Consider the following 7872-nt stretch of genomic DNA (forward strand, 5'->3'; position numbering starts at 1 on the left):
GGATGGAAGCTGAAATGAAGGGTCTCACTGGACAGTATCCCAACACTCGGGACAGAGCGTCACACGGCTGCTGACTCCGGGCACTGGGCCAATAGGAACCTTGGAGTTCTGAGATCCAGTTAGTGCTCCCGTGTGCTTTCTCGTGGGAAAACAGCGCGGGACAGCTTGCAGAGTGATCTAACTCACTTGCCAGAGAGACTTCCCATAAATTGGCATGCTGGTTAATTTTAACAGCTTGGAAGTTACATAAATGTCCAACAATAGAGAATCAGTTTAAGAATAAAATCATTATAGTGCCTAAGTATAATATAAGGCTACATGGCCACTAAAAACAGTGTTATCGCTGGGTGTGGTGCCCCGCGCCTGTGATCTGCGGCAAAAGACTGAAGAGTTCAAGGCTAGCCTGGGCTACGTAAGGAGCTCAAGGCTGGCCTATAGAGTGAGTCCTTTGAGAAAGGAAGAAAGAAAGAAAGAAAGAAAGAAAGAAAGAAAGAAAGAAAGAAAGAAGGAAGGAAGGAAGGAAGAGAGAGAGAAAGAGAAAGAGAGAAAGAGAGCCAGGCAGGTGGTACATGCCTGTAATCCCAGCACTTGTAAGGCAGAGGCAGGGGGATCTCAGTGAGTTTGAGGCCAGCCTGGCATAGTGAGTTCCAGTACAGGCCTAAAGCCAGCCTGGTCTACATAGTGAGTTCCAGGCCTAAAGCCAGCCCTCAAGGCCTGCTCCCTTGGTTGGCCACTTTGTCCTCCTGAGGCTGACCACCAAGGTCGGGCTATCGAAGTATCGAAGTCCAGCAATCAGAAGCCCCCTTGCGCCCACATGACTGACGTGCCAGGTCCACACAGAAAGCCTTATATCTAAAAGCCAAAATAATAAGATATAAGTGAAAGGGTAAGATGGGAGTAGTGGCAAAGTCAGGCAGATCTCTGTGAGTTCAAGGCCAGCCTGGTCTCCAGGACAGCCAGGGCTACACAGAGAAATCCTGTCTTGAAAAAACAAACAAACAAAAGTGAAAGGTAGATATTGCCAAAGGAAAATGTTCCAATAAGAAGATCCCCCAGGCTCCCCGTGTGGAGACAGGGCAGTGTCCTGTGTAGCCACAATGCCGGTTATTTTCCTCTACTTTACCAAGCCCTCAACCTGGGAAAGGATCAATTCCAGATCATAGTTCAAGAGATAGAGCCCATCCTGGCAATGGGACGGGCTCACCCCCCTGCCGGATGCCACGTGAGGCTCAGGTCACACCAGGAAGTAGAGCCTGCCTGCCTGTCACCCTCAAGCCCCACCCCTACATCCTGTGTCGGCAGCTGGGCCTCCTGTTCACGCGGCTCCACACAGCTCAAAATGGCACCACTGGCTAGATACGTTCTAGTCTAGAGACACCCAGAACACACAGGCATGAGATGTGATCGGGGGGAGACTTACAGCTCAAGCAGGAAAGTGTTCTGCCCAAGCCCCTCGGAACCCAAAGACCACCGAGAAGCCGATTCCGAGGCAAACAATGATTTTACAAGCTCAAGCTCGGGCCCCCACCGGCACCGCTGCATCGGTTCTCGAGGGTAGAGCCCGAGCTCAGGGAGAGAGGGGGTTTTTATTTAGGATGACAGCAGAGTTGGGGGATTCCCAGCTTAGCAGTTACAGGATTGGGGGACACTCAGCAAGGGCAGGCCTGTTACAGAGTGATTGTGGCTAACTAGCATAACTGACATCGGGCGAGCTAGCCGTACACCTCAGGGGTGTTAGGGAGCTCTGTGCCATGAATGTTCTACTACCAGGTCGGGCGATGCCCGGCACAGATGCCCCACCCTGAGATAAGATACCTTCCCATCCTCTCGGTTACCTCCAGGCTGTTCATTGGGTAGGGAATCTTATGGTTTAGTTCCTGGGACTGGTGACCTATGGCCTGGTTCCTGGGACTGGTGACTTGGGGGGAAGGGGGATCAGGCCTGGCCCTCTCAAAAGCAGCGAGGGAGAAGCACGCTCTTCACCCGTGCGCAGGAGAGGAAGAGGGCTGAGTTCCGGACTTGGTTGTGCTCATGGCTGTTTTGGTGGTCTGCCGTGGGGTCTTCTGTAGCCCAGGGTAGCCTCAAACTCCGCTGTAGCTAAGGGTGGCTTTGATCCTTCCACCCACCCACCCCCATGTGTTGAGCGTTATGACTTGCTACAAAAAAACCAGGTTAGTAGGGTGGAGCCGAGGTGAAATCAGTCTTCAGGTGAGCATTATCAGGAGAGAAGGGTTTTAGGGTTCTGTTGCTGTGAAGAGACATTGTGACCAAGGAAACTGGTTGTTTTTTTTTGGGGGGGGAGGGAGGGAGACAGGGTTTCTCTGTGTAGCCTTGGCTGCCCTGGACTCACTTTGTAGACCAGGCTGGCCTTACACTCACAGAGCTCTGCCTGCCTCTGCCTCCTGAGTGCTGGGATTATAGGCGTGCGCCACCGCCACCCAGCTACCAAGGCACTTCTTACAAAGAAAAACATTTAATCGGGGCTGGCGTGGCGTTCCAGAGGTTCGGTCCATTGTCATCATGGTGGAAGCGTGGCACTGGGTGGAAGTGCTGGAGAAGGGGCCAAGAGTTCGACGTTTTGATCCGCAGGCAGCAGCAGGAGACGGTATGCCACACTGGGCATAGCTTGAGCGTATGAGACCTCAAAGCCCGCCCCCACCGTGACACACTTCCTCCAGCAAGGCCACACCTCCTAACAGTGCCGCTCCCTATGGGACAAGCATTCACACACAAGAGTCTATGGAGGCCAAGCCTCTTCCACCCACGACAGAGCCCCACGGCCTTGGGCAGCTATGACTGGTGTCAAGAGAGTTAGGAGCCCAGGAGAGGGCAGGGCAGGCTCCACAGAGTGAAGGCAGCTCCATCTGCAGAACCACATTTCTGCCTGGCACCCCAAACCTGGCAGCGCATGGAGCCTTCCCTAGACCTTGCCAGGAGAGTTTTGTCATTGGCTTTCTGCCCTATAAGGCCACTGAGCCTGGGAGAGATGAAGTCCCTTTCCCAGGGTCACCCAGCTAGTGTAATCACAACGGGAGTCCATGTCTGTCAATCACATCCCAAATGACATTCCAAGTCCTCCATGTTGTCCCCTCTTAGGGAATACTTTCTAGATGCTGTGAATACCTCCCTGCTGAACCATTCTAAACGTTTTATAACATGGACACAGTGAATCAGCCATAGGAAGAGGGGGTGCAAGGTGGGGCCCCTGCTGACTGCAAACCCAAACTCTGTCCCCTCCCCACCTCACCCCCTGTGACTCCTCTGTGGGCCCCGCTCCGTGGTGCCATGCTCTGCTTCCCTCGTGGGCTGTTCCCCCATGCTCAGAAGATGGATTACTTCTGCGCCTCTGCCGTCATCCTTCATTCTGTTTACCTGTGCTGTGTCAGGTGAGCCCTTGGGGAGAGGGCCAAGAGGGGACAGCCAAGAGCCGTTGTCCTTGGCCTTCTCACATTTCTACAGGGCTGTCCTGGGTGGGGGATGCCAGCGATAGATGGACCTGGCTTCTCTGGGAGCCGTGGCCCTTGGTTTCTGAGAAACGGCTTGCAGTATAGACAGCACAATATTTATTGTGTTTTTACATTTTATGTTGTTTTTAATTACGTGCACATATGAGTGCAGACATCCCCGAGGCCAGAAGCGGGAGGCAGAGTCCCCGGAACTGGCGTTACAGGCGGTTGTGAGTGCTGGGAACTGATGTCAGGTCCGCTGGGAGAGCAGCAAACACTCTTAACCATGCAGCCGTCTCTCCACACACACAATGGAGTCCTGAAGGGACAGTGAGCCTTTAGTTCTGAAGGATGGAAGGGGTTTCCGACCCTTAAGGTTCAGAGTGAGAGGAGGCGAAGGTCGCGCCATGTGACTTAGCCCTGACTAGCCCACATGCCAGGAGGCACAAGGCAAGACAGCCCTAGACAAAAGTCAAGTTATAATTCACGGTTGTCCTTGGTCTGAGTGTCAGGGAGGCTGGGCGCGTTCACAGCTGCGAGTGGGAGGGAGAAGGCTGAGCTCCGGAAGAGTTATGAGGTCACAGCTCATTCTATCAACCTGCCCCAGCAGAGGCTGCCGGATGGCGTGGCCTGATTTCCTGGAGAGAGACAGGCTGCGAGAGGCTCTGTGGTCAAACACAGGGACTCCAGGCACACGCCACCTCTATGTCCGGTATTTTCTGGTTTTGAAACAGCATTGCTGTGTAGGTCAGGCTAGGCTGGGATTCAATTCCTGCCTCAGCCTCCCGAGTGGAGTTTTTCTCTTTCCTTCCTTCCTTCCTTCCTTCCTTCCTTCCTTCCTTCCTTCCTTCCTTCCTTCTTTGTGAGACAGAGCCTCACTATGTGGCCTTGGCTTGACTGGCCTAGGACTCACTATGTAGCTGTAGACCAGGCTGGCCTTGAATTTAGAGCTCTTCCCCCTGAGTGCTGAGATCAAAGGTATGTGGCACCATACCCAGCTCTCTTTCTTTTTAAAGATCTATCTATCTATCTATCTATCTATCTATCTATCTATCTATCTATCTATGTCTCTGGGGACCTGCATGTGTGTGCCAGTGACTGATCAGCCAGAAGAGCGTGTTAGATCCCCTGGGGCTGGAGTTATGGGCCGCTGTGAAACACCACGCGAGCTGGGAACTGAACCCAGGTCCTCTGCAAGAACGAGTGCTCTCAACTGCCTCCCCAGCTCCTGGTGGGCACCTGTGTGGGCACTGTAAGCCCAGCAGTGTAGACCGGGATCCTGGGAGTGCACCAGCCTTTGCCCTCTTCACAGGCTCGACTGTGTCACTTGCTGAATATCTTTCTCTTTTCTTTTCTTGAGATATTACGCTTTTTTGCCCTGGCTGGCCTTGAACTCCTAATCTTCCTGCCTCATGCTCCAGACTAGGATTTACAGATTTACCCTGACTGGCTCCTTACTGAGAGTTCTGAGATGGAGGGGAGACCCTGATGTGGTCTGACTGGCCACTCCCCTGCCCCCACTTTTATAAAGCTGGGTACACTGTGAGGCTCTCAGAGGTGGGCAGAGGGAGGGTGTTTCCAGAGGCTGGTAAGGGGGAGATGGAGGCATTGGAGTCTCAAAGGAGGGTGGTGCCCATGGGCTCATACATTTGAGAGCTTGGTCCTCGGTGGAACTGTCGGGGAAGATTAGGAGTGTGGCCTGCTCGGAGGAGGTTGCCGCTGGCGTGGGCTTTGAGATTTCAAAAGCTTTATTCCCAGTCGGCTCTCTCTTTCTGTCTCCTGTTTGCAGATCAGACGTGAGCCCTGGGCTACTGCTTCAGCGCCATGCGTGCCTGCTGCCGTGAGCGTCAAGGACTCTCACGCTCTGCCATGAGCTCCCAGAGGAAACACTTGTTTTTATCAGTCTTTGTATCAGCACTAGAACAGTGACTAAGACAAGGGCTGCTGTTCTACCGGTGAAAGCGACAAGTCGCTGTGTAACAGTGTTGATGTGAACTCACGGGAGCAAGGACCTCAGAAAATCTGCAGGCCGCTGTGGTGGCTCCCACCTGTCAGCCCCGTGTTGGGAAAGCTGAGGCAGGGGATTTCAGAGAGTTTCTGGGATGGCTTGGATTACAGTGTGAGACCATGTCTTAATCAAAAACAAGTAAGTGTGCTGGGCTTGGCGCCACAGGCCTTTAAGCCCAGCTTTGGAGTCCCCTGTGCTGCTCCCCTGCGTCTCTCCCTGGGCACCTCAGGTGAGAGGCTAAAGATAGGACCAGGAGTTCACACCAGCCTCGACTACATAGTTCAGAGCCAGACTGAGAAACGCGAATCGCTGTCATTTAAAACAATAACGATGATGATGCATAGTCTAGCATTGTCCTATAGAAAGTCACCATTGTTAACGCTTTCACGAGTTCCATTCCAGTGGCAGAGGAAGAAACTGACGCAGGAGAGAAAGGAAAAGTGGGAATACATGGGAAGAGAAAGCCCCTCAAACAGTAACAAACCAAGAAAGTCTCACTAACAAGACAACACGCTTTTAACCCCGGTGCAGGGAGGCGCAGACAGATCTCTGTGAGTTCGAGGCCAGCTTGGTCCACATAGAGTTCCAGGACAGCCAGGGCTGCATAGAGACCCTGTCTCAAAGAATCCTGTTGAGGGGCTGGAAGGAGGCTCAGTGGGTAGAGGCGCTCCATCCTTGAAGCCCAAGGAAAGTGGAAGGAGAGGGGTCCTTTGACCTCCAAGGTCTCGGTAGCACATGTGTCTCCCCCATAAAAGAAGAAATGTTTTCGGTTCTGTCTGTTTGTTTGGCTTGGTTTTTCAAGACAGGGTTTCTCTGTGTAGCCTTGGCTGCCCTGGACTCATTATGTAGAGTAGGCTGGCCTCACAGAGATCTGCCTGCCTCTGCTTCCCGAGCGCTGGGATTAAAGGTGTGCGCCACGGCACCCAGAAAGTGAATAAATGTTAAAAAGAAATAAACGTAACAACTTCGTATTCAATCCTTTGAATAGTTCAACTTTAAAATCATCAAGATCAAATAAAGAAGCTGTTGGTATGACTTTTTAAAAGGACTTTCTCAGGATTAGACAGGTGGCTCAGCAGTTGCCAATCTTCAGCACCCACGTTTGGGCAATTCCCTGCAAGATTAGCAAGGTCATCCTTTGCCCAGCAAGTTCAAAGCTAGCCCATGTCACATTGTTCCCTCTCTCTTAATTTTATATATATTAGTTAAGTTTGTAAACTCACTTTAACAAATACATATGTATATACGTAGTTAAATATATATTAGTTAAGATTGTAAATTTAAAGGCATACTTTCCTAAATTTTTACATTTAACTTCCTATGCTGGTGTTCCGTTTAGAATCCTTATATATTTCGTATACTAAAATATACAGTGTATTAAAAAGTGTGCATGGGGGGAAAAGTGAACACATGCCCTTTGGTTGGTGTTTGGTTAGCCGGTGGGCTGACAGCAATTTGCTTGAGCATAACCCGTACCATTTACAAACTTAGCTGATTAAGTTCTTGTAAATATTTAAACTATGTTTGCAAATTTAACATACTTGATTTTATTTTCCAAGCACAAATTCCTCACAGGACAGATTTACAAGTCAAATGAGAAAAAGTTTCAGGCACATAAAACATTCTCAGAGAACTTTATCATCCATTATTTAGTTTATTTACGTTCTTCGTAATTACGTGTGTGCGGTGCGCCTGTCGGGGGCGGAGGGGACTCCCAGGAATCCTGTGGGTCCCAGGGCTGGATGGGCCAGGGCATCACGCAGGAGCCTGTACCTACTGCGGCCCCCGCCCCTTCTTAATTTTTAACTTATGTGGTCAGGTATGTACACAGGGGCGCAGGTGTCTGTGGAGGCGGGAGTGGACAGCGGATCCGGCGGATCCATGGCGCTGGAAGGGCAGGCCGCTCTAAGCCACCCGGTGTGGGCGCTGGGAACTGGCCTCAGATCTCTGCAGGAGCAGCTACGGCTCATGGCCGCGGGCCGTCTCTCCAGCTGTGACCTTTCGTTTTCTGCAACAGGCTCTCCCACCCACCAGGAACGTGCGTTAGAACCTAGCTTTTTCCAGCCTTCGCCTGGGATTCCCGACATCTCAGGCGTGTACTGTGTAGGTGGATACGGCAGAAAAAGGAATGATTTGGGGCAAGGGAAGGATTTTTCCAATTAAACTGTTTGGACAGGTAACTAATGACCTAATGACCTAAACTGCACGTAGCTCGGGCTGACCTCAAACTCGCTTTTGTAGCCTCACGAAATCCAGATGTATCTGGAGCAAAGAAGGTACAATTTCAGGAGACCCACAAATGCTGAAGCGTAGGAGTGCACGCTCTCGATATAACCGCGGCACCTGCAGGGTCCATCTGTGCCCAGCAGCCTCTCAGCCTGCTCCTTCTGCTACCCTTAACTTCTCGCCCCCTGGTTT

The sequence above is a fragment of the Meriones unguiculatus genome, chromosome 16 (assembly GCF_030254825.1).
Source record: "Meriones unguiculatus strain TT.TT164.6M chromosome 16, Bangor_MerUng_6.1, whole genome shotgun sequence".
Lineage (NCBI taxonomy): Eukaryota > Metazoa > Chordata > Mammalia > Rodentia > Muridae > Meriones > Meriones unguiculatus.